Genomic DNA, 27,718 nt, shown 5'->3' with positions numbered 1-27,718 from the left:
CTCCAAGAGACCCAGCAGAGACTCAGCTACAGAAAAGAAAAACAAAATGATACACAGATGAGAGATCTCTGTTCTTCAACAGACCATGCTCCAGATTATGTGTTGATTTTTTATGTCTTCCTTATTTTTCTTTCCCTTTCTAATCAAGAGTTTTCTCTCAACTTTTTTTTTTTCCCCTTTTTGTTCTGTGTGCATAAATCATTGAGGCTGGCACTGTCTTGCTGACTTCATCTGCACTAAGAAATCTTGTGCAAAGTAATATATTATATAGTGGCAGCATCTGAACCATATTTCACATGAATGTTCATATATCATTGTTTGTAACATTGCAAGTGCACGACTGCTGAAGACAATTACAAATTGCCCTGCTGGAAGGATAGTGAGACTTCTATTGTGTTGTTGCCTGTTGTTCTAACTGGAAGTTTTCTTCACTGGTGCAAGTATGACCCCTTCCGTGAGCACTATACTGCATGGCCAGACATATGGATTCTATCCTTTCTGTCTTTATGGTGCAATACCAAAATATGCTACAATACCTGACATAACTCCAAATGAACCAGCTCCAGAACTGGGAACAGTTCAGCTGCATCAGCACAGTGGTATGCCTAGGCTAATTAAAATAGGGCAGAGGCTGCACTGATACAGCTATATTGTTCCTGAAACTAAGATACTATCTCAGCCAAGAGCTGCCCTGTGCAATACAGATATACTCTCTTAAGACTGATGAGAGATATATGGATATGTTCTTTAAGATTCAGAGACAAGCCCCCATGTAATAACTTTCACCTTACCTACCTGTTTTAAATATTGGCACAATCCTAAAAGATTTTCATCTTTCCTCCCAGGTTTTCCCCTACATTCCAACAGCTGTTGAAGAAAAACAAAAACCCAGAACCAAAAGTGACTCAAGGAGGGAGTTCAGAAAAGTTCTCAGCCAGTTCTTGTAAAATTCTTTAACAGAAATTGTCCAACTTTCCCACCAATATCAGACATTCTCCCTTGTTCATTAGTATCAAAAACTTGGCCATTCTCTCAAAGTTGACAATTTGTTCCAACATATGCACTGACTTAGTTGTTTTAGTCCTAGTCTATTAAAGATCTCTTTTCACTGTTCTTATCTCTGCTGGCCCTAGTGTTTTTTGCTCCTCTTTTCAAGATTTTACAATGATGAATTTTTAATGCATATTTTTATAAGAAACTTTCTTTTTTCTTGCACTTGTTGTTTTTAAAATGTCAAGGCTTCTTTCTACATACTCTGTGCTACTGATGCTACTGGAGGCTTCCAGCTATGTGGAATTTTAGTCAATTCTTTTCCCTTTCATGATCATGGCTTGCTGGCTATTTTCTGCCTTCCACCCTATGAAAAGTTGGCTTATCCTCTTCCATGTACTAGATGTAAATGATTGAGCCTCCCAGCTCTTTTCACATTGAACTGAAGCAAGTGATGCTCTCCAAATATGTTTGTTCAAGACCCCATCAGTTTCTCTGTTAGTCTCAGACAGCTGGAGCTTTCCAGTGGATCCAGGCTCAGCAGACTCAGCAGAACCAACAGAACTGGCTGCGGGAAAGAAAGTACAACAGGCCAAAAGCGCTGTTGCTGTCCACTGTGCAACTGCCTGTAGAAGCCATTAGGGAAATTTAAAGCAAATTAAAATACCTGCAGAAATTGTTCAATTGGTTAATTGTTTGGTTCAACCATTAAATGAGACACCAGAGTGCCTATCCAAAAAGCTGATATTTCTAACAAATCTAATTAGGATCAATAGCTTTAGTCTCAGATGAGAGATGTCTGCCAGGAGATGGTACACAGGAAAAATCAAAAGTAAACCGAACTGTTCCCCATCCATTCCAAATTTGTTTATCTGTACCAAAAATCCTTTCCCATTATTTGCACTCAAAAAAGAAAAAACGCAAGAAATTCTGGTTTTAGATTTGCTCTTTGCAACATTCTAGCAGTGAAGATTTACCAGTGTTTAGATGCACACTTTTTGAAGGACTGAGCTTGTTTCTAGAACCTGACCTAACAATGTTCATCTTCTTTTGAAGCTTGATCATATCCTAGAGCCAGCAGACAGAAACTCTGCACTGCCCCACACAACTCTATCTGGGCAACTCCACAGGCATGGCACCAAGTATCAAATAGGAGATCTACTGAGCAAATTGATCAATAAAACACTGTTGGAAAAACTGGCATCTGGAAATGGATAGTATACAGGCAAAAAAATAGGAAGTGAATTCAATAAGCTAGGGCTATTCATCTTCACCTGCAATACTTTTATAGGCACAAATTATGCAAGTGGCATCTATCAACACAACAATGTGGAGAGAAGAAAGGGAAATACATTTCTGACTCAGGTGTAGAATGTATCTTATAATCATTAGGCTATTTCAGGGGAGCAGTTATGTAATTGCCTAATTGAGGAACCCCTCAAATAGGCAGCGTTACCCTGGCAGCAGCCCAGGTCTCCTGGACCATGCCTTGCTTGCATGTGTGTTTGCATGCTTCCAAATTTAAAAGTAGCACAGGGAATTGCATCTGCTTGTACTTTTACTTTCTTGAGAAAGGTTAGATAGTCACACCATGTGCATGAGAAGGTAGGGGCAGAAAGGAATCCTTTTCCATGTCAGTTACAATATCAGATTCTCCCAGCACATCCTGGATGTCACCTGCGCCCAGGGGAGCAGGAAGGGCCAGACCAGTGCTGGAGGTCTGCTCTCACAGCTTGTCAGCTGAGATGCCATGCAGTACCTCTCCTCAGATGCTCCCACTAATACAAGTCTCCTGGGGTAAGCCCTCAGGAAGTAACACAAACCAGTATTCCCAGGGTAAAACATGCATACGTGTAGCTTTAAGAGAGGGAATTTCCTGGGGCTTGACTTGCCTTGTCTCTACCACCAGTCCCGGTAGAAAGCTATCTTTCTACCTGCGTTATTGAAATGGTAATTGTTGCCTTCCTTCTTCCTGAATGGTCCTGTACAGAATTACTCATGTCCTCATGCTTTACTTCATTGCACATGAAATAAAATCAGGCATTTTCATTTCTTTTCGTAAGGAAGGCCCACAGATCTGTAAAAAATTTCATTGCCCTAGTCTGAACATTTCCCTTTTGTATCCTTTGATTGTATTAAATATACTTCATTAACAACATAACACACCAGGACACAAGAGAGATATCTCCCATCATGCATAATAAATCTTGTGCTCATTTCCAAGTAGTTTTTCCTTCCCTTCTTTGGTTTTTTTATTGTTTGTTTTGTTTTGAAGTTTGGGTGGGGTTGTTTTTTGCTTTGCCTCTTAGCATTTCTTTTTAAACTTAATTGGATTTTTTGGGGGAGGGGAGGACATTTTTTGGTGTCATTTTTGCAATACAGGTCTTCATTAAGAGAAAGAAAAACAAAAAAAAGGCTGCCTAAAACCAGCTTTGCAGATATCTTTGACCTGTTTTGCATAGTCACTGCCAAAAGTAACTTCTGCTGTGCAGCTCAGTAATCACCCAAGTTAAAATTGATCTGCAAATGATGGGTAAGAATAAGTGAACTAGACATAAACACAGAGGGTGAGTGAAAGAACAGGCAAGAGAGAGATGTCCTCAAAATGATTATACGGGTCAAGTCATGCAAGTGCTTTTATTACTGCTGATTAATTCTGTCAGCTGTTATGTTAATGTGCTGCATGGCATAGGCAGGCACTGAGCAAAAGTACAAGGAAGCTGAGACTATTTTCTAAATAAGGATGTGGCCCAGACTGCTTGAAATTGTGTGTGTCTGTGCCTGGCAGAGTGATGATGGATGATAACAGGATGAGAATGAAGTCTCTATTGCTGTGCTTTGGCAGTGCAGATACATGTCTCTCCAGACTCAAGGAATGAGAGGCAAGTTGTTTTTTTTTTTTATTGCCAACCCCAAGCCTTTAGAAATCTTGAGACCATCTGACACTGTGTATTTTTTAATAATAATAACTATGTATTATGGTTTAGGTTGCCCTTTATTTTCCAGACTGACAGCATTTCTTCTTCAATCATCCTACTTCCATAAGGGCTACAACTATACTTAATAAAACAGAAAGCCAAAACCTTGCTGTGTGCCAAGATCTGGGATGTTGGGAAAATTACAAACTGCATGAGTTTCTGATAACATTATGCATTATGTAACTTATCTGTAAGGTCAGACCTCAGGACTGGGAAGCACAGTGAGAAAGATGTGTGCAAGCTGGGACAGGCTTCACTTGGGCAGATTCAGCATGCAGGAAAAGAGCACCTGAAAGGCTTTGGGAGGTAGTTGCAACACGAGCCTGGCATTTCAGCCAAGGAGGTGTTTAAGAGAAGGTAAGGATTGTCAAAGGCATAGGCAGAGTGGTGCATGGGCTGCTGGAAGCAGCTGCCAGCTCCCCTATGAGAAAATCTCCCACAGACAGTGGTGTGAAAGCTCACCAGAGTGGCCTCTTCCCCAGCACACTGGGAAAGCAGCAGCTTTGTTCCCTGGGAGCTGCGTCCCTCCCTGGGAGCCAGGCTGGGAGTGAGGCACTGGCACTGTGGCACCTGCCCCAGGCTGTCTGTCACCCACAGCCATCCGCACACACATCCTCCACTCCTCTCCTCTCCTGAAAAACAAGGCGTGTGCAATGCTGCAGTGACAGGAGCTCTTCCATTGCTAGAAGCTGTGGGGGTTTTATCCTTAAGGAAGCACTTTTCCTCAGCACAGCTCTGACACAGCTCGAGCCAGCACAGCCCACCTGGCTTTCCTGCGATGTCGGATTCCCCTGCAGCTGAACAGAAAAATTCCCCACTTCAGATATGTGATGGGGACTTGAAGTTCTGCCTACAGGGCCCTGAAGGAATTGAACCTGGTGAGAATTATGGCGTGCTGAGGAGGGGACAGCCTCTTAGGGCTAAGAGAGGCTCAGGGGTGGGTTTCCCTGGGAGCTAGGAGGAGGGTGATGCTCTCTCTGCCTCTGCTTTGAAGGGCTGCGAGTGGGAGGCACACAGAAAACTCCCCACTGTGCTGGACCACTGTGCACAACTGTCCCTCAGGAGCCCTAGAGAAAGTCCTGAAGGTAACAGCAGGGGAAAGCCACAGGATGTGGCTTGCCTGTGGGCTCCTGAGCCAGGGAACCCCCTTGTCATGCCAGCATCGCCCATCTCCTGTCTCCATGGGTTCTCCACTCCTGCTGCAGTCTCCAGGTTGCACATTGCTACAGCAAGGCCACAGTCCCAGCAGCCCATGGCTGGGGACACTTGTGCGGCAATAGCCCAGCTGGGAGCCTGTCCTGAGGAGTGAGGAGTGGCTTGGGTAAGAACAGGATGAAAATGGTTTCAGATTGTGCCTTTGTGTTCTTCAAAGCTTGTTCACTTCTTCCAAGTACACCAACTAGTCTAATAAAATGATTTGTCTTCCCCTAGAAGCCTTGCCTTCCTCAAAACCACAGTGATAACCACCTGCTATTGAGAGACACTCTTGCAATGAGTATTGTGGCATTATTTGGGTGTCTGTTACTAAGAGTACCTTGTTGCCACAGGAGACTTCTCTCTTGCTTTTAGTAGTAGGTTGCATGGGCTCATGGGTTTGTGAGGGAAACTCAACACTGACTAATGCCTTGCTACCTTTTCAGTTGCCATTTGCTTTTTTTTGCTTCAGTTGCCAGGTTGCATTTCAGCCCCAAGAAAATATTTTTGGTCAAGTGGTGCAGACAATGTGAACATCAGGTCACTGGAATCTATTTTCATCAACACTGGTGCTGTTTAATTGGCAATCCTTTTTTTCATTTCCCTGTGGCTATTAGGAATATTTTTTTTGCCTGCTTAAGTATGGATATGGTTGTAGATCAAAGAAGAATCACACTATTTTATATAGATAAATTTATATATTTATAAATTATTTTAATAAAAATATATAAAAATTATTTTTGTATACAAATTTCTATGCAGGGAACAAAAGAAAGAATGAGTATACAGCTGGAAATGCAGATGTTGCAAAAAGTTCCCTTCTTTCAGAATTTTTCTGAGATATTATACATTGCTGCTCAGTGTGCAAGTAAAAGCATGTCTTAGATGTGAGTAGTTTTGGTGCCTGACACTTGGTAGATAAGTTTATTCTTTGTAAATTTGTGAAAGGATATTCTCATAGGTTTTTTTTCTCTTTTTCCTTCTCAGAAAGGGGGCTGGAGAGACTGGATTTGAGTGACAGGAAATGAAAAGCAGGCTTGAGGGAGAAGGCTGGAGACTGAGCAGCTGAGAATATGACCAGAAGGCTGAATGCTGACAAAAATGGGAAGTAACCCCATGCTCTGGCAGATGTTCGAAGAATTAATTTAGCAGCTTTCCGTGCAGCTAGAAGTGGTGTTAGTTTTTCTAAGTTGTTCAACAGGCTGGAGCCATTCAATAGGCTGTGGGGGGAGGCAACTCCAAATTGCAGGAGCATGTAGCACTGATGGGACACAGCACAAAAGAACAGCAGTGAAGAATTACAGGGTGAGAGACTGCATTGCGTAATGGAGATGCTGGGTGTTATCAGGAGACTGAGTCAATGAATTACTCAGAGGGTGGCCTTGTCCTCCACCTCATCTCCTCTGTCTGTGATGTTTCTCCAAATTCAGCTTCACAAACCTTCAGCCTTTTCATGTCCAGTGAAGGGTCAGTGAGTATGCTGAGGATGGAGCACATCCCCTCAGAAGCTGGTGGAAAGATAAATGATACCAGTTCCCCAAGCTGTCCTGTCCTTCAGAGCTCTCATCCCTTCCAGAAGAGTGGTAGCCATGAAACTTGTTCAGAATACCAAAGATCTTTGCACTGCCAAACCCTACATCAGCAGCAAGTGATCTTTCTGACCACTTGACTTCTCTTGGGTTTGGCAGAAGACAGTCAGAAATACCTGCAAGTAAAAGGAAGGTGAAAGACATTTTGCCTCTGACAACAAAAGCCGTGTCACTGCTGATCATTTTTGCAACTAAAAATAGGCTCTGAATATGTGATAGCATGAAAACTCTTTTCAATAGATACCATGCCCTTTCTGGGTACTTGACCCCTTTCTTCTGGAAAACCACTTCTGTCTTTCTTATGCCCCCTTTGCAGCCCCATTTTTAAGGGAATGAGGCTTAGCTAACCTCAGATCTCACATGTTTAGGAGAAAAGCCTTAAAATCTGATCTGCCAAAAGAAAACATACCCTAACTCTTAGAATTCATTTCAGAATATGGACTTCTCAGCCTGCCAGTGAAAGAGTAACAGAAGCAGAAGGGAAAACGCATGTTTTAAACTGACAACCTGTGTATTTCATTCCTAATGCAAAAAGACAAATTGCTACATGGGTGAGCATGCACCAGAATATGATTAAATCTAAATCCAGAGCACTCACCTTCTTCACAGCAGAGGCTTGCACAGAGTTCTACTCTGATTGTTCGTGTCTGTTTGTGGAAAAAATTGTTGGTATCTTGTCAGAAAGCCAGGCCAGGGAACACATGCAAAACCTTTTACCCAGATACCTATTTGTTTCAATCTTCTGCAATATAAAATTTGAATTTGTAATGAAACAGCCCCAAAAGCATCCAGAAAATATTTGGAGCCACACTCAGCTCTTTCACTCAGCTTCAGAAAGCATAGTGCCACAGTGCAGCTATGTTTTGCTAGCTTGCAAGTGTGTACAAGGGCTCTGACACTTTCTCTTCTCAAGGAAAGGCTCTTTCAAGTTGATCAAAATAAGATTTGTTATCTCATGCAAAAGGAAATAAGACTTTGGAATTACTAATGAAAAAAGTGAAAGAGAATTGTAAAAGAGAATCTGCAAAATGCAATGAACTAATGCAAGGGTTCATTTTCGGTGCATAGTCATGTAACAAAGTAAAATTTGGCTCACCAGCTGTCAAAAAAAGGCTTCCAGTTTCCGCTGTAAGCAATAAAATACTAATACATAAACAAAGTAAGTAGATAAACAAAAATAGACAAACAAAGTAAATAGATAAAAAAATAGATAAAGTAAATAGAGCTGTTAAAAATTAACACTAGTATAAACAAAAGCAGAATCAGGCACAAAAAAAGAAACAGTAATTTGCCTCTGCAGACAAAGATGTAAAAGAATGGCATCATTAATAAAAAAGTTTTTAGAACACTTTCACTATTCATCATTAATGGCTATTTAGTGATGTAGAGCTTCTACAGTATGTATGGAAGGAAGCTGAATCTAGACAACTACAAATCTCGGAAGTCTACTGAGGCCAAGGGATACATATCACAGAGGCTCTATTTGTGGCAATGGCCATTAGCAGGATAACCCCATAAACCTCAGACTAAGATTATTTCAGTGAAAAATCACAGTTTGGTTTGCAAAATACTTCAGAGAAGCACCAGGCAAAATTTTCTTTGACATTACAGTAGCTTAGCTGAGTAAAAACTGAAGTCTAAATCAAAGACTGAAAGTCCAGTAAGAAGATCCCATTTCTCATTCTGTGTGGTGATGCTTGTCTTGCTTGATTCCTTACCCGTAAATTGGTGAAGCTCTGTGTGAATTTTTGAATGGGAGTTTTCAGGGAAAATCCCGGGTGCTGCAAGAATAAGTAGGCGGCACGTTTCCCCCTGAGTCAGCCCTCAATCTTATCTCCAGAAAGTCTGCAGGCATTGCGGATGACTCCATCTTTCATTCAGTGGTGGCCAGAAGCCTGCCCACCTCTGAGCAGAGGGACCAGGAACTGGGTCACCAGCCATGCTTGTGGGCACCTTTTCCATGTCAGTGTCCCCAGTGCCAGCGAGGGGCGAGGCCCTGGCCCCCTGCCAGGTTTAGACGTTCCTCTGCCTGAACAGGGGTGGCAATGCTGGTAGCCCAGTGGAAACTCTGATTCACCCACTGTGGTTTTGCTTGTGGAAAGTTTCAGATCAAGCTGTAAATTACAGTTCAGTGATCATTGTATTTGTATTTAGTGCCTTCAGCTGCCCTTTCAAGAGTAAGGCTGTGCCTTCTTCACCTACCACAGGTTATGGCTGAACTGGGTTTTAAACAATTGCCAGGCAAGAATTTCCTTCTATTATTTTGCTGCATCCTTTAAGTTTCCTTAGTATTAGCAGAAGCAAAGGTTTTGGCCAAAGTTGAAAGAAACAATGTGAGAGTCCGTCACCAGTGAGTATTGGTATCTTGAAATAGTTTCTTTCCTTTTACATCTCTGCTTGCATGTATTTCAGAAAAATAATTTGAGAAATCATGTAGGCTTACAGATTGCTCAAAATCAAGAATCTAAATATTTCACATTTGTGATGGCAATTCTGAATTTCTACAGTTATAATGCTTTGGAAAATAGATCTTTACCAAGATTTAAACAGTAGCATAGGATGTGTTGGGCAACAATTAGAACTAGCAGAAAAGGATGTGCTTTCTCCATTTCTGGCACAAATAGTAGGGCTGGCAAGCAGCTTCTGGGCTACTTGGTTTTGACAAAAATCAAAGTGATAAGTCAGAAATATGGACTGGGCCATATTTCAGATGTTAAGGCCTAAGGTGGAGTAAACAGACCATGCTTGAATCCAGGTTCTTACTTAACATCTTAACATTTGAAAAAATGGTGTATATATATAATATATATATATATGTTTTATTTTTGATGGAACCAACTTTGTCCTCTCATTTTTACCTGTTGTTTGTTTAACCTTCCCCTATTACGTAAGATGTAAGAACGGCATGGTTTGTAGAGAAGCAAAGGTAAACAAAAGATGTTTAGAAGATGTTCAGTGCACACGAGGCCAGAATTTATTTGTTTCTTCCTGTAGCAGCAGCAAGACTAATAAAATGTATTTCTTCTGCTTATAGACCTTGTCTCAACTGCTGCATAATTGCTGCTCTCTAAATACCACGTTCTGTGCTCTGTTAACATCATGGCCTTGGATGCTGTAATTATTGAAAATAAGAGATAAGCATAGAGATAAGCTATCTCAAAAGTAGGAAAAATACATGTATTCTTCAGATCACACACAGTTTTTCTCAGGCTGGTCTTGGCATATGTATGTGTTTTTGAAGTACTTAATGCCAGACAGAATCTGGATATATCTGACTTTCGTCAAGGTGCCATGGAAGAATCAGTAAGTTGAGATACTGAAATCAATACCACCCAGAAAGAGGCAGTTTCCCATCTCACAGATACCTACTGAGGCAGGTCAAGTTCTCTCCTGCACATCCCTGCACTGGCACACAAGTCATCTCCTGCCGAGGACAACCAACCCAAGTAATAGTCCTGGAGGATAAAAAGGAATTTCTCATTAGGCTGCAAGTGCTACAGCATTGTCTGAGATGGTGGGGTTTGGTGGTCTGTTCCTTAGAAGTAAGTTGGACTCTGATCTACCCATTTATGTTTCATTATTAGCCTGGATCAGGTGTCATGTAAACTTTGGCTGTAAGGGCCATTCCACCTGATTCAGTGTCTTAGCTCATGCTTGGGTGTTGAATGTGACACAGTTACAGTGCTGCTAGGTTGGTAAACCAGCTGGAAAACTGGCTGAATGGTGTGGGGGTGATCGTGAAACAAAGCTGGGATCACTGTGGAAGGTGATGGCTGCTGATGCCTACCTTCCCTCTTGCTGAGGGCTCCAAAGAAAGGGCTGAACAAGACCTTTGGAGGACAGTGTCTCCTGCTATCCTCCTCTCCTTGCAGAGGGAAATCCACTCGATACTCGCCATAACTGCAGCTACAAATCAGTTTCATAAATGTGTTGTCACTAGACAGGGCTTTTTAAAAAAGTAGCAGTAATCAATTTGCTGTGTTTAAGCTTGACAGACTTTTGTGGTCAATGTGTTCTTATGGGAGCTGGTGTTTCCGGGATGTTGTTACTGGAATGCTGCAGCTGTGCTTTTAACTCTTAGAGTACTGGAATTACTTTACTTTCCTGTTCCTTACCCAGCAGGTTTCGCATGGGATGTCATAACCAAGGTGCTGGAGAGCCCTCTGGCTTAAAGGTGCAGTAGAGCTCTTAAGCTTGGTGCTAAAGTGCTGCATGGGGTCAAGATAATGTCTAATAACCCCTTGGGGAATCATATTTTAGCTGCCCAAAGTTTCTCAGATAATAAACAGCAATTCAAGAAAGTGAAGATTTCTGTTCAACATCTGCCTTTTAGCAAGTTTAGAAGGTTGCTACGCACCAATGTATTCATGCATTGTGGAAATACCACAGGTTGTGGGTTCAAACCATAAGCAACTGCACCATAAATGAACTAGTAATTAGTCACTCTGGCTTATCAATTTATTTTTCTTTTTCCTAGAAGCTGTAGTCATCCAGTTGTCCAACAGACCTTGGATCTCACTGAATTTTCAGTTCACTGAACCAAAAGTACAGGCGTTTCTTTGTGTAAAAATGGATGTTATGCTTTCTGCCCACTCTTGGTCCTTGAAATGGAACCTTGGAAGAGCAGGCTCCATTTGAAACACATTTCTCTAAGAGAATGCGCTTGATCTTGTTTTTGATAAGTTTCAAGTCATTACAGATCTACCAAAATGGAATGATTGTTCACCAAGCCATGAGACATTCTTATCATTAAATTGCATCTTGAACCCTTCTGGAGAAACCTGGGGCAGGAATTGAAAAATTAAAGGAAAAGTCATAGAAAGGTTTGCAATTTAAAACAAAGCCAGGCACTCCCTTGTACCAGCTCCTTATAATGCTCCTTCCCCTTAAGCAACACCAGTGTTCTAGAATTATTTTTCCCATTTTCAAGTTAGCAAAAACACAACTTTGTTAGGAGGGCTATTCATTTAGGGCTTGTCAACAAATCATATATTTTAAAAGTGAGCTTGAATTTAATTAAAGAGTGAATTCTGAAATTAATTAATTTAATTGAAATAAACTGCCCTGTGAATATTGTTAAACACACCTCTGTGGCTGCCAGTACTTAATCCCTTTGAAAAAGAAAAAGCATCTATGTGAGATTTTAATTTAATTTAACCAATCCACTTTAAAGAAAAATAAGAATTAACTTTCCTGGGTGTCCTCATTTGTACATATTTCCTTCCTTGGTGTTTACTGTCTTCACTTGAAGCACACTCCCCTTTTGTGGCACAGCTCTTATGCTGTTCAGATCCAGCCCCTTCCAACAGGGAGAAAGCCTGTTCTGCAGTTACATATAAACATTGCAAAATGTGAACATTGCTGGAATTTTTTTTTTTTGCAAGTGCAAAGCTTAACATTGAAAGCCATTCTATCTGCCTGTTGTAGAGTTCAGCTTGGGGAAGAGCAGCAAATTCCCTGAGCAGCCCATGAAAAATGGAGGTTAAGGTCTCAAGACCACTTCAGCGTTACCAAAATGAGTTTCAATAATCTGTGAGACATCACCGAAGAATGAAAGAGGGTTTCAAAATAGCCTTACTTTAAATAAAAACATACTTTGGCAATGCTACATGAAATGAAAACTGACATGCTTGACCATCATTTTGACATGTTCATCACACCCTCAACAGACTGCAAATATCCATGCAGACTCAGTGCCAAAAGATGGAGCAGACAACCAGATGTGGAGCAGGCTGTGGCTGAGACTGCTCACCCTGCAGGGATGGAGAGAAGCTGCTTTGTTGGGGCTACAATCCATCAGTTCCTCTCTGGACAACCCCAGCAACAGAGTCAGAAGCATCCCTTCTCCTTGTGGGATGTTTTGGGGGAGAGGTTTTCTTCTGTTGGCTGATGGAAAGCCCACTAGGGAGAGTGTTGTAGCAGGAGCACAGGGAATTTTAGGATGGGGAGTGGCACTACAAAATGTCAATTCTCTGCAATTATTCAATGTCATACAAACATGTGAAGCTGAGCTTGTGTTTACTGGATGCAAGTGTTCCAGCACATTCCTTGATCAGATGTCTGTACCTCAGGGAACTGGGCTTCTACTGAGATTTTGCATTGCACCAATTTAAAATGGACTTCTATTAGAGCCACTTCTGACTTGTTCTACTTAATGACTATCTGTGCCAATAAATTTGCTTGCTAAGATAATGCCAGGAAGCAACAGTTAGTCCAGTCCTGAGCAGCTTTAAAATCTGATTTTTATATATATATATTTACACAATGTCTGTGAGCAGATGCCAAGACACAGCTCCAGACTAGCACAGGAATAATAGACATGATTATTGAAAACACACTGCAAGCAAACATGATTAAAAACCTCAGAGAAGAGTTTTTTAAAATTTGTATTACAAAGGCCCCATTCTGCACAATGTTTTCCGAATATAGTGGATGTTGGGAAATATGTGCACCCATGCAGATCACCAGGTATCCATGACCCACAACGAATGTGCCATTAGTCATTGGCCACACTTGTTTGGCTCTGAGTAATGATGAAATGATACAAGAAATATTTCAATCACCCAGTTACAGTAAAATACAGGCTAAATTTTACATTAGTCAAAACAAAGGGATTGACAAGAATTTAGTGATACAGCCAGCTTAATATTTGGGCAGCTAATGGTGTGTACGGATGTCATTTAGCTCTGCAAACAATGTACAGCCCAAACTGAAGCTCTGGGGAAGCTGCACCCTCAGCCAAGAAGCCAGACTCCTCCGCCTACCCCCTTCCTTAAAGCCCACAATTCTGTCAAGACAGTTTATGTAAGAGTTGAACAGTGGAAGGTCACTGACTTTCTTTGTAAATCACCTGAGAGGAAATAGGATGGGTTTGGAAAGTAAAGGGAATGCAAACAAGCCAGAAAGAAAGAAACAAAAGAACTCAGAATGATGACTCTGAGGGAAAAAGGAACATTCTGGGTAACAACAATTTTGTGATTGTCAAGAGACGGGTAAATAATGTTCTGTAAATATTAGTAAACACTGAAATAAGGCTTCAGCCCTGAAGCACACAGTGCACATATGAACATACTGTGTTTAATGAATCAGAAATACCTATCTTGACACACACTTAAGGAGGGGGAAGTTTGACCCAAACAGTAAAAACCAAGTTGAAAAATTGCAAACTGAATTGTGAACTGAAGACTCACTCCTGAGCCACTCAAGAGTGGCATAGGGGACTGTGACACATGGGTTTATAACTAGGGAAATGAGTGACATTCCAGTTTCACTTCACAAAGCTGTACCACTCCTACCAGCTCCCTGTTGAATGACGTATGTGCTCTCCTTTGTCTCACAGTCTCAACCTTCTCGTCTGCTTACACTGAAAATTCTTTCAAGTGTGTGTCTTTTCACATAGTTTATATTAACCTCTTCCTTAACTTCATTTAGCTGCTGCTTGGAATCATTTGGTTTTGATTACTCTGAAAATTGCATGAGAACAGAAAATATCGCAATAGAAACAGGAGAAGAGAGCTTTTTGGGCCAGAGCTGCTGTTGTGCTTTGACCTTTTTCCAAGCACAGAAGTGCTTTGCTTTGTCTCAGACCAAAAGCCACCTTGCCCACATCAACGTATGCTCCCAATGTAAAATAGGATCTATTTGCCCCACAGACAGCAAGCTGAATCAAGAGTCACCACAGGGACAGTGATGCTAAAACGTTTAATTGCAAACACATTGTTGTTCTGTGGTGAGTCTCCACACTGACAGCCTGGGCTGGAGCTGACCTGGAGCACAGGGAGCTCCCATACACCCTATGTCCCCCTCCCCGCCATGGGTGACACATCCCTGCTTATCCGGGACCAAAGAGCAAGTGCTGGCTCCTTAGAGGAGAGGGGTGTTACAGATCAGCCACTCCCAGAGCCACCTTGTCACCCCCAGGAAATGCTGTCATGGGTAAATGAGCCCCACCAGAAGCTGGTCTGATTCTTGGTAATTCGTGGGTGAAAATGACGTTTCCCCAGCCCTGCAGACAGCATGGGGCTGAGGTCCAGACACAGGGAGCAAAAATTACTCTTTCAGAGAACTGCAGGCTTTCCTCTTGCCATGAAATCACAGGCTCAGCCCAGCTATGCAGGAACCCAACATAATGGAGGTATTTTCTTGCACTGTATTATAAAGGAACAGCTGAGGGTGCAGATTTAATAGTCAAAAGAAGTGACATCCTGCTGTACTGTGGTGCCCCTACTGCACTCTGCTCTCTGACAAATGGCTCTTGAACATGATCACTGCTTGAAGGGTTATGGAAAAGCATTTTAATGAGGAAATGCTACTCACTCATATTATTCTGCACATGGAGGTGAGGGTTGATTTTTAAAGTTAAAATGGGTTGCTCACCTCATGATTCACAAAGGGAGTTGGATGACAGATAACACACTTCTCTCTGCACCCAAATTGTCTTACCTACATCCTTTGTGTTTTAAAAAAATCTGACCCTGAGCTCTTCTGTGCTATTTAGACTTTGCAAAAGACAAAAATAGACACAAGAGCTATTTCTGCCTTTCACAAAGCAATTCTAGTATTTCTTAGCTTGAATCTTGAGACACATTTTCCCTTCTCTCCCTCCCTGCTCCCTCTCTCTTCACAGGATCCACACCATTAACTCTGTGGTTTGAAACTGCATTTTTCTTCCTCTCAGATTATTCTTATCCATTGTACAAAAAAATCCCTTTAACTGCTCCCCAGTCTTTCAGGCTCATCTCATAGGGCATATTTGCATAAATATCACTGTGGTGGTGCAGAAGTCCTTTCAAAGGAATTGGATTGCAGAAGCCAGGTGCTTAGCTTCAAAATTTAAAAAAGATTTTGCATTTTCATGCAAATATGGCAATTTTATCATTCACAAAGCAGCTTTTTCAATATAGCAAACAGTTAAGAAAATCTGCCTTTAGAATTCTTTTCTACCCTTTGTATTACAGCATGCTGTATTAAAATTGAAAATGAAAGCACAGAGGCATGTACCTTTGCATATGTATGTTTGCATGGTCTGCTCTAATAGTCTTTCAAGTGAGTATAATACCATCTTCAAAAAAATTGCAGCTAAGATGCCAAATGTCAAGTATTGATCATAAAAAGTTTATTAAACATTATGACAACTGTATCAGGAAAAATAATAAAAATAAAGTCAACCCAGACCTATAAATTTGTAAGAAATACATATTTCTACATTGCAAAATGAAAAATGTACTCTCCTCTTCTTCACTTTTATATCCTACTTTATCCTACTATATCCTATAGTTTCTCCATAAATTATAAGTGATAAAAGGTTCTGTCTGCAGTGCCCATAATACATTTTATCATCATATAGTTTCCAATGGGGAATATTCTAACACCTTCTTGGGTCTGAGTACAGAATAATAAAGATTATGAGATGAGCTGTTTTTGTTACAGATTAAAGTCAGGCTTGGAAGTAGAGGAGATCAGAAAGCCCCTTCTTTTTTCCTACTAGGACCTCCCTGGGGACACCTCCTTCAAAAAAACTCCAGAAAAAGGAAAATTAAGTTCTTTATAGCACTTTTTAAACAGAAATTCTTGTTATGGCATGACAATATTCAAACTTATGTCCATTTAAAAAATGCAAAACTGAAATAAAACATCTGTTTTGACTTAATGCCACTGAATTTTGGCATTTAGAAATGTAAAGATTTTGACTTTTGAATTCACACAGTTTTTAGAGAAACAGGCCCCTCCTCTTTCTCCCCCCACCTTGAAACCTCAAATCTGGAAATATTTCAAGCAGCAGGTAAATATTCTCTTTTTCCCCTGCTTCCCTCCCAACCCCACTTTCCTGCTGTTTTCTAACCATTTCCAGTTGTAGGGAAGATGTGCTGGTTAAACAGAATGGAAAAAAGTCATTATATACAATAAAGCCCAAAGAACATACAGGTGTTTGCACTTGTGTGTCTGTGAGAAAGATCTTCTCTAATCTTCACATGTCCTCTAGAGATACAGACTTTGAAACAAAATGCCTCAAGCCATGTATTCATCTCCCTTGCATGTCTTGGTCCAAATGCATCACTGGGCTAATTCTCTTTATAGTTAGAGCTGCACTGAGGAAGCATTTCTGCTGTCTGAGGGGAACCTGTGGTGTGGTAACTACATCTGTGAAATAGGAACCATCCACTTTAAATAGGAGCAGCAGTATTTCCCTTCCTTCCTACAGTGCTTTGAGATTCATGAAGGAAACAGAGCTGTAGAGTAAGATTGCATGGCATGTTTGCTTTGCTATTATTGATGTCCAGAGTACAGAGGGTTTTAGCACTCACAATAAGGTGCAAAGAAAGAATGAGTAAAAAAACATGTTTTTGTTCTAAGTAGGGCTGTTTCTGAAGAATTCACTGCTCTTCATATGTGCCTTGTTAACCTGTTGCCTTTCATCTGAGAATGGCATGACTCCATTTGAAACTGTGTTGGTTTGGGATGACCCGAAGTCCCCAAGAAGAAGCAGTGGTCACCAGGAAAGTAACTGAGGCTTGAAATATTTCACTTTCTCTCTCCTGGCTTGAGCGTGTTCACCTGAGTACCTTTTGCTTTCCTTAAAGGAAAACACTCTGGGTTGTTGTGTGTGTGCAGGTACAAAGGTGTCAGCAGCCTTCGGATCTTCCTAACACCGCTGAATTACACAGGCAGAGTGCATGGGGGATGGTAGGAGCCAGAGCTGCTCTTCATGCCGTGTCTACTTCTGCAGTGGCCTAACAGGACTTCTTAAATAAACGTCTGGTCAAAATGCATGATCAGAGTACAGTAAAAGGTAACTTTTCTGTTATCATCTCATTCCATAAATGACTAAATACAGATTTATGAGTAATTACATGTAATTTTTCATTGTTCTCTGGTTGTCTTCTTACTCCCTCTAGACCAAGACTCCTCTTGCCAGTTGACTGTGCTGGTATCAGAGCTCAGAAGGCATGCTTTGTGCTGCGTCTGGGAAGACACTCACCCCCTGTCATTCCCAGAGAAGCCTGTTTGGGGTAACACTATAACTGGGAGGATTGGTAGGTCCGTGGATGTCAGTGTGCCATCTGCAGTACTTGAAGGAAATTCCTGCTGTGTGTCTTTTGGCCAAGGAAACTGACAGTACCCTCTTCCAGGAGAGAGATCACTCTTGTTAGGAGCAGAATAAATGTAAATATGTTGCACTAAATATTTCCTACAGCACAAAGAGCTGAAAGGGTGAGGTTCTTACTTAGCCTCTTGGTCAATACCATGGGGTCTTTGTACTCTGTATAACTCATTTCAGAACAGCAGAATGCCATGTGCCCCCCTTTGGAGGAGCATTTTAGCAGTAATACTCCTGGGCTCTTTGTTAGTCTTAAACTATTTGTGGGAATATTCATAGCACATTTTACTTCAAATGCAAAATTATTCCTCTGCATTGCATAATCTGTTAGTACTGAACTTTTCTTGACTACGCTGGGAGGGCAAGGGGAGGATGAGCAGAGATAGCACAGACTGTAGCTTTCCTTCCTCAAGTGGGATTGTTCTTTTTCTTTTGTTACAGCTGAGATAATTGGGACTTCTGTTCCAGCCTGTGCTAGCAGCCAACAGGCACAGACGGACAATCCAGTACCTAAAGACTGGTGGACTGCAAAGGGGAATTAATCATATTTTGTTTCTTTTTCATGGATCCACAAGGCTTATAGAGAGGAAAATATGTGGCATGGCTCGCTGTGATAGCCTAAGCTCCTTCCCAGTAGGTTCTGCTTGTTGGCTCTACTATTGTGTGGACTTCATGGTTAGTTTCGGCTGGAGTGGTGTTTGGAAGTTAATTGGTTTTAATTCAAAGCAATTTTATTGTGCCATGACAACTATTCATAAGCTGTCTAAGATGGATTGGTGCATTCATGAATATTCTGTTCCAGGGAAGTTTGTGTTTTACGGTTCAATTCAATGAGTCAAGCTTCAATCCACTATTGCATGAGTTTTCATAACAGTATGGACTGCAAAAGCCCCACAAGGAAAACAGCCACTTAATCTAATGGTAGCTGAATACATAATACTGTGTAAATGGCCAGTTCTCTCTGCAAATTAGTGGCAGGTAGTAGTGATTTTCACTGGCTGTAACTTTCTTGAAAGTTAAAATGTTGCCTGTCAAAAGTGTCAATCTATGTTGCCATTTAATATCCTGAAATGTAATTATTTTCCCAAAAAAGGCTGTTCAGCTCTAATCATCTTTCAACCCCTGTCCACTGGAGTCAATGGCATTCCAGAGAGAGAGACTGAGATCAGGATTTTGCCCACAATCATGATCTACCTTAAAATGTCACTTGCTGCTGCTGGTCAGTGTCAGTAAAGGCTGCCACTGAACTATCTCTATATTTAATATGACTTGCCACAGTAGACAAGGAAAATTATTCCAGAAAGAGTGGCTGAAACATGCTCCTGGGGTTTTTATGGTTGCATGGTGTAATCCAGCCCTCGGCAAATCTGTTGCCCTACCAGTATTTTTCCAGTTGGCAATTCTTACATGGATTTGTTCCAGCTCCAAACAGAGGTGAACTAAGATTGGAAATAGTATATTGCACATATATCTCTAAACCTGAAAAGGTAATTCTGCTGGATTAATAGCCTGATGTAGAAGAAGATATGGTGTTTTTCTGTAAAATTCTAGGTGATGGTGAATTCAGTAGAACTGCTCTGTAGAAATTAAAATTTTTAAGGCCCATTATAGTTGACAGAAATTTGAAAAAAAATTATTTCTAATTTTAGATTGGAAAATATGAAATTACATATTTAACACCTCCAAAACTGTGCTGCAGACAGATACATTTGTGAAAATGCAGACAGGTGCATGGTATAGGGGCCATGGCATATCTCTTCAGTTAACCAACAATTGTGCATGCCAATCTTCACAGCATTTGAGTGTCTGCTTTGCAAGAGCCAGAAGCAGGTATTGAGGATGTGGAGAGCCTGTACTTTCTATTCCTAAGGCTTTTTAAGGTTGAGTGCTTGGAAATCTTGTAAAGCCGAGCCTTGGAATCTCAAGTATGCCTTTTTGTGCCTCTGAAGAGTTTGAATATACTGGCTCCCAAGCTGTGCAAGCAGCTGGGTTTTTCTTAGATTCCCTCATTACAAATTAAACTTTGTGTGTGTATTACTTAAAATTTGTGAACTGACTAATCAAATATTCATGCTATTTTTTGAAAAATAAAAATAAAACCTCATGGTGTAATTCTAGATACTTTTAAATAGTTTGCAAGCCTTAGAGCAAGCAGCTGCTGAATCACTGTTGCAATGAAAAGACTAAAAATTGAACCGTCATTAAAATATAGTCAAGGTAATCAATATGTTTAAATAAACTACTGAACACCTTGCTTTCAGTATACCAACTTTTAAGACATGGAGTACCAATCTAGCAAACATGCATAAGTTTGCTTTATTCTCATTCTTCTCTGTGTGTCTGTGCCAAAAATAGAACTGCTCCTTGTGGCAAAGTTAGGCAGTCCTATAGGGGCTTGTAGGAGTCTGTAAGATCAGTGTCTTAAATGTGAGGTGTTTTGTTTCATTTCAGTGACACCTAAGTGGATAAATTGTAAGAACTTAGTTTGCTTGGCTGGTAAGCAAGAACCTTGATATTTCTCAGTTCTTTGTTATTAATAGTTACGATAAATTTTGGGGGAGGTAGATGGTCTAAGAAGCATGAAGATTTATATCTGGTGGTGAGACCTTGGGATGGAAACAGCAATAACCACAACTGTGCTATAAATGTGTTTAGAAATAGTCAGGTGTTTATTAACTTCTCATAAATTCCTGATACTGGGGGTATATCTGTTGTATTAACAGGATATTGATTCTGAATTAGTGATCACTGGTTAACTATGGGCCATTAGTAACTCTACCAACCATTTCAATACTGATTTGGTTTAAAATGCATGAGCTGAGTAGTTGTTCCAGGTGATGTGATGCTCTTGCTCTTGATCAACACATGGCATAGCATGTTTTGCACTTGATTGAAAAAAACAAGATTTTTGATCGTCTACACTGTGTAGTACTTCTCATATAAATTCAAAATTAATTTTATCCAATAATTCTTAAATTTATGATCAAAACCTAATCACTCCCACATAGAAAAAAAACGTAGAAGATAACAAAATGAACTTTCTCCATGTATGGCTCCATTTTCTACTTCTTGCAAGTGAAAACTTCTCAGCAGTGAACAGTGCAGCAGACAACCAAAAGGAGGAACAAAACAACCATGATAGGTTTTCTCAGGAATTAAAACAAAAATTCTCACAGATTACCACTCACATTTCACAAGTGAACATTGACTTAAAATGTCTGTGCACTTATTCTTCCAACCCCCTGTGACATCATTATTGGTGTTTTCATGAATACATAGCACACCAGAGAATAAAATCTCTTTTGAGAGCAATTTGTGGAGTTTCATGAATGTCAGTGATTGAGATCTTTGCTGTTCCTGTGATAATCTCAAAAATTTTACATCAGCAATACTTGAATAAAAGCAAAACAGGAAATTAATAAAACCCCATGAAAATTTTTTCAGGGTATGTTACTTAAGCTGTGAATCAGATGAGGAACTTGTCTAAACAGATTAATTTCAACGGTACATAGCTTGTACAAAGACATAATGATGTACACATACCTTACCACAGCCAAAGAACTTTTGTTCTTTGAAAAGCTCTATTAGAGGTAAAAATCTGTAGAGACAAGTTGGTGAGCAGCCCCTTAGCCCCTGGGATACTGCAAACACCACTGAGTGCTGTTACCAAACTTTGGGTGCCACACGTGGCCACACTGGCTGGAGAAAGGCGTAGCCTCTCCTCAAAACATCCCATCTGAAAGCAGAGAGTGCTTGCTTGCTGCCTTTTTTTTTTTTTTTTTTTAATGGAGATTTGGATGATTCAAACTGCAGACATTTGAAGAAAATAAAAATGTTTGAATGCCGTATGAATGAGTCACAATGCAATTTTAGATCCGTCTTTTGGCATGACAAAGTATCCATTGTAGAGAAAGGATTTCCTGATCTCAAAAATGCTACTGAATCATTGGCTTATAAGAGCAAACTTTTTTTTTGCAAAATCTCTGCCATTAGATAATATCTTTTTAAGCTTTCCATTTGAGACACAGCTTGGGGTATTTTTGTCAAGCACTCTCAGGAGTATTTACTCTGCATTTTCACTGTTGTAAGTTCCTATTTTCAGGCTGTTTGGAAAGCAGAAAGAAGCAGCAACTAACTTTTCACAGCAGAATTTGCTACCTGGAGACCATTACTCTTAACTTTCTTGAGTTTCTGACTTAAACCAGCCTGTATTTCTTTTCCAGTAAGTCCTATTTTTATGATGATCTTGCCTAGCTTTAAAAAAAAAAGGAAAGAAACGTAGAATGCTTACCTATTAACAAATGAAATGACAAAATTGACAAAAACAAAAGTAATAAAAGAAAACAATAATAAACAAGTAAACAGAACAAAATCTCATGAAATCTTGTCCGTATATTTTAGAATAAAGGGAAAAACATCAGAGATCTTGATTTCCCTTCTAAAATTGCCCACAGGTAGCAGAGTGTGTCATACATTAATTGTGTACTCTATTTTTACACTTAAAATACATATGTATGTAATGCATGCATGTATTTTAATTTGAACATTCAGAAAGTTTGGTATGTTCAAAACATTAGCATTGGATAGTTTTAAAAATGTCATCCTTTTTGCCTGTTGTTCATTCTCAAGCTAGGATATGGGAAAAGCAATAAAGTGATTCTACCACTCTGGGAAACACTGTCAATATTTTTGCTTAGTAAAAGGCTGGCCACTCCTCTCCTGAAATAGGTTTTCTGGGTTTTTATCGATACATTTTTTCTACTTTATTGCATTTTTTGCATTTTGCTTTTTTACATTTAACATACCAAATAATGCATACATATCAAATAATGACTTGACTTACTGGTGACAAAGGAAATCAGTTTTGTGGAGTCAAGACTTGGACGTCGGGGAAATCTGACTTGGAAGTGCATTCATAGTTGTCAACAGAAATTTGCTGCCTTATTTCAAGAGCTGAGATGGCTGAACATTGCTTCTTGAGTAGGAAAATACTGAGCAGTATGTGAACCTTAACAGATCATTACAGAGTTCTGCTTGCTACCTGTGTACGTGCTATATCTAAGTGTTTCCTAGTTTGGACTAATTTCCAGATTCTAAACTACGGGAAAAATAGTTTTGAGTGATCCATGGATCATTGCATATTTTTGGTTCAGTGACTACCTTCATGCATTACTTTTTCAAATATATAGGAGACAGCAACCAAATCAAGATTTGTTTATTTTTAGCTCACATTTTCAGTTGTAAAAGTCACTCACACTTTTAGTTGTGCCACAAGCACAGAAAATTTAATAAGGCAAATGTTGTCATTTCATGCAAAATTAATTGGTGAGGCAAGAAAGAAGGGGAGAAATATTTGTTCGTGACAGACTCAGTATTGTGTTACATTCATCCATGAAAAGATTTCAAGTATGATGTACCTTTCGTTCCTACATCAAAGAAAGAATATTCAAGGCAAAGCCATGACATGTAAAGTTTTCTTTAAATGAATGGAGATATGATATAAAAGCGTTTCATATTTTTCTCCCCAAATAACTATAATTCTGAGTGGTTTAGGGGTATAAAGGACGCATAGCAATTCTTCGGATAAGGAAAATTAATGTGGCTTTTATCCAGGCTCAGCAATATTCTAAACTTAAAACAACCTTGCATCTGCTTAATTTTGTCCCAATAGTATTCATAACCATAGACTGGCTCATGGGTGCTGCTGGACAGACTGTTGGCACTGAGCACATCCCAGCCTCAGGAAGGTTTGCTGGAGGACCATCTCAGTCTGGACCTTCTTTGGCTACAGAGCCACGATCCCACTCATACATCAAGGTGAGGGCGAATAAACTGATGTCAGTAACAAATAATTCCAGCCTCAGAAGAACAGGAATATGAAATGCCAGGCATATATTGTGGACCCTATGCAGAATCTCTGAACCATAAGAACTGCTTGTTCAGCACCCTGCCTCCTCCCTTAGCAAGGAACTGAAGTCACCAAACAAAAGGGTATTGATAGAGCCAGAAAAGCCTTCAGAAAGGTTGACATGGTCTCTTCTCCCAAGTGACAAGCAACAAGACAAGAGGAAACAGACTCAAGTTGCACTAAGGGAAGTTTATATTGGATAGTAGGAAAAAATTTTTCACCAAAAGGGCAGTGAGGCGTTGGAACAGGGTGCCCAAGGGAGAAGATGAGTAACCATCCCTGGAGGTATTGAAATGACATGTAGATGTGGCACTTAGGGACATGGTTTAGTGATGGACTTGGCAGTGCTGGGTTAAGGGCTGGACCCAATGGTCTTAAAGGTCTTTTCCAACCTTAACAATTCTGTGATCCTATGTCCACCCTCAGCAGATGCTGGCAGCTGTGCCCCAGTGGGCAGGTTTTCCATGTAGTCTACCACATCTGGCAACCCTGTCACTTCTAACTGACCTGAGAAAGATCTGCTTAAAGTCCTCAAATTTTCCAGTGGTTCTCATACTCTAATATTTTATCACATACTTACCAGTAGGGAAGCTTGGTTACAGACAATACTTTTTTAGCCATGTGTGGATAGATGAATTCTGGGGAAACAAGGCAGGCAGCTAATGAAGATTTGAGAGCAGTTTCCAGCTCTTGAGTGTGCAGCTATAAGATTCTCCTTAGCTGTGGAGACACTGGTGTAAAATATGATGCAGTTGTAGGATTTCTGCCTTTCTGAGGTGAAATGCCAAGTTTGAAAGATACCCTATTAGAACAGCTTAACAAGCAGACAAGAGGGAGCCTGTGGGTTTGTGGCTGCTGTCCCACAAACAGCCACGGAGCACCCCACAGCTCCTGTACTCCTCTCTTTGCTGAGCAGCCCTGCACACACCCCGAGCCTGCCCCAGCAGCGTTTGGGTTAATGCCCGTTGTTCAGGTGTAGCATTAACCAACAACCTGCACAGAGTTTTGTGCCTGTGGAAGTCAGAACAACAGAATTAACTGCAGGGCAAATGCAAGGGACAGCTTGTGTTTCCTGGCAGTATTTATGTTGGCAATGCTTTTGGAAGCCAGCGTGCTTCAGCCAGTGTTTACCCTTCTGCACATAAAAGAAGTAGACATTAGATTTGTTTTCAATGAAGGGGGAATATGATATTTCAAGCTCTGTTATTTTAAAACAGCATTTTCCTTGTTTATTTTTTCTTTCCCATTTGTTTTATCCATAACCCTTTACTGCATTTTTCCTGAACTTTTCTTTCCCATATTCTTTTCCACTGCATACTTCCACTAAAGCTTTATTTACTTTTGAGCATTTTAGTTTGCTCTTCTTACCTTGGTCATAGTATTTTGCTGTTGTCAATCCTTGTAATTTTTTTCACAAAATAAGCTCTATTTTTTGTCCACATAATGATTACCTGCCTCTAGTTTATTTTTTGTTTAATTGTATATAATTAGATAACTATGGAATTGTATAGAGGAATTTTGAAAATAAGAGTGAAGCATTACAATGTGAAATTAATGCATTTATTGACATTTCTTTTCTCTTACTATTTCTTAGTTAGAGCTCTTCGTTTTTCTAACCACAAAACTGGGGCTATCATTTCTTTTTAAGCTGATTGATAAATCCTGACGGAGCAGTAAAAAGATGCTGGAACTGTTGTCAGTTGTTATTTCAAATTCATTAACGCAGTGAAAACAATTCCTCTATTTTTAGCTTTTTTATCCTTTTATTGATGAACAGAAGGCACCTGAAATACATAGGTCATTGAGAGTACTTGAAATACTTGATTTTATGATGCCATGTTGACAAACCTGAAGCTGACATTCATGTTTTTCATTGGGGTCCAAGCTTCTTCCTTTCCAAACGGCAATATTATCCTGATATGTTCCGACTGGCTTCTGAGATAGATCAATGAGCACCTTCCACCCTTTAAAAGTACAGTTTCCTTCCTGTAGCAATCTCACAACTCTCAGCTGACTAGCAGATATTAGAGTATTTCAGTGATGATAAAATAGAAATGCTCCTGATGAACAGGCTGCAATGAACGCTTGTAATTCCATAGTAATTATTACAAAATAATAGGCTTCTGAGCATTCGAATTTTTCCTCTGACACGTGCTCTGTTCTATAACCCTTGGGGTTTCATTAATCAAGACATTCAGTGCTGCATATTATAGAAGCCATTTAAAGATTTATTTTTTTTTTCAACAGGAGAGAAAATATACTTTCACTGTGTTGTTGTTTGAAGAAACAATTTTAAATTATTTATAGCCAAGTTCTTCAGACTTACTAATAAAGTTTATATAAGATGCTATACAAAAAAACATACAGGAGACCTTGTTGAACCATGTTATCACTGTTTTTCTGTAAAATGGCTAAAAACCTTAAACAGCATTAGGAAGGTATAAAAGTCTGAATTTTGCAAGTGTCCTGTTCAGCACTGAGCTGTGTCATAGGGATAAGTTTTCAAGGGTGCCAAGTGGGCTTTCACCTTCCAGCCAGGGCTGTTGGGTACAGCACTGGGCCCCCATGAGCCATACATACTGTTCTTGATCCAGCTTTTTTCTCCCACATCGGTTGGGTTGGTCCCATGTGATGCTCATTGGTTTGGTAATCTTTCTTCACAAATATTTTCTTTCTCTTTACTGTTATTCATCAGTGTTATGACAGAAGAAGACCTGGTGTTGTCTGAACATCCCCTGATCTTTGTGTGTCAGAAAGTTTATTAACACTGCTGAGTCAGGGGAATGATTGTTTTAGTACTGGCACAATCACTGCAGTTTATTTTGGAAATAAATTGCTGGGAAGAAGGCTGTAAGGAAAATGTTTGCTGATGCTGCACACAGCTCCTAAAAACCTGACCCTGTAGTTCCTGAAAAACCTGACCTTCCCCTATGTTTTATATCACACTTATAAAGTCAGCTTGCATTATCTGGTGGCAAATTCCAAACTCAAGAAATCATACATAAAAGGCAAATAAATTTGGGGGGTTGCTCTAGTCAGGGGTCTGCACAGTATTTCCCATGAAGCAGAAACTTTATAGAAGACTGAAGTGCACACTTTGTTCCAAGCGCTCTGTCAAACTACTACTGACTGTGGCACAAAGTCTTCCTGGGCAGCCTTGGGGTCTGCACTGTCCACCCTGATACGGAAAAAAAAAAACATTGTACAGAAAGGGGAAGGGTAGATGAAGCCACATGGAAATTTTTAAAGTAAATTATTGAGCAATGTGGGGTGAACTAAAGTACTGATTAATGCCTCAGAATGAAATACTTCTAAGTATTGCATCTTTTTCTTGACCTTGAAGGAGCACAGAATGCTCTTAAGCCTGATTTCCAAGCCTTTATTAATCAAGGGAAAAGAAACTGTTCCTTGGACTGTATCCTTTGCTGTGATGTACTTAGGCTAAATTATGCATCAAGTTTACAATGAGTATTTTGACAGTCCAAACAGATACATTAGTCATTCTGCATTAACTCAGTTTCTAGGCAAGTGGGAAAATGCACTATCTGTTCTTACAGTATTAGAAAATATGCCTACAGAGAGTTCACATGATACAAAAAGAATCATGAACTTCCTTTTCCAAGGCACTCTTTAAAAACACTGAATGGATCTGATGTGGAAAAATCACTGAATGGATTTGCAAAGATGTGGTCAAAGGGGGTCACCTGAAACTTCGCATTATTGAATCCACAATGTGATGACCATTACTCCTCTGAATGTTTGTCTCCAGATTATATGGTGATCTTTACTTTAGCCAAATCCCTTTACTAAACTTGAGAAAAGGGATTTGTGAACTAATTCCCACAGTTACCTGTAAGGATCACGTGTGATGGTGCAGAGCATGAGGTTCTGTGCTGCCCTGATGTGTTGGCTCAGTTCCTGGGCTGTTATAGAGGATCCATGACCATCTCTTCTTCATTTT

The 27,718-nt window shown here is 40.1% G+C and overlaps 1 long non-coding RNA gene across 1 annotated transcript; it reads left to right on the top strand.

Annotated features, from left to right (window-relative positions):
* The first annotated feature begins 4,668 nt into the window (after positions 1–4,668).
* On the top strand, positions 4,669–19,813 carry LOC109143781. The gene is made up of 3 exons (XR_002044141.3): positions 4,669–4,846; positions 17,363–17,540; positions 17,647–19,813. It is a non-coding gene; the product is annotated as an uncharacterized LOC109143781 (long non-coding RNA).
* The last annotated feature ends 7,905 nt before the right edge of the window (positions 19,814–27,718 follow it).

This window comes from Corvus cornix, chromosome 3 (assembly GCF_000738735.6).
Source record: "Corvus cornix cornix isolate S_Up_H32 chromosome 3, ASM73873v5, whole genome shotgun sequence".
In the NCBI taxonomy this organism is placed as follows: domain Eukaryota; kingdom Metazoa; phylum Chordata; class Aves; order Passeriformes; family Corvidae; genus Corvus; species Corvus cornix.
The sequence above is the reverse complement of the archived record's forward strand: the minus strand, read 5'-3'. Positions and strand labels throughout refer to the sequence as shown.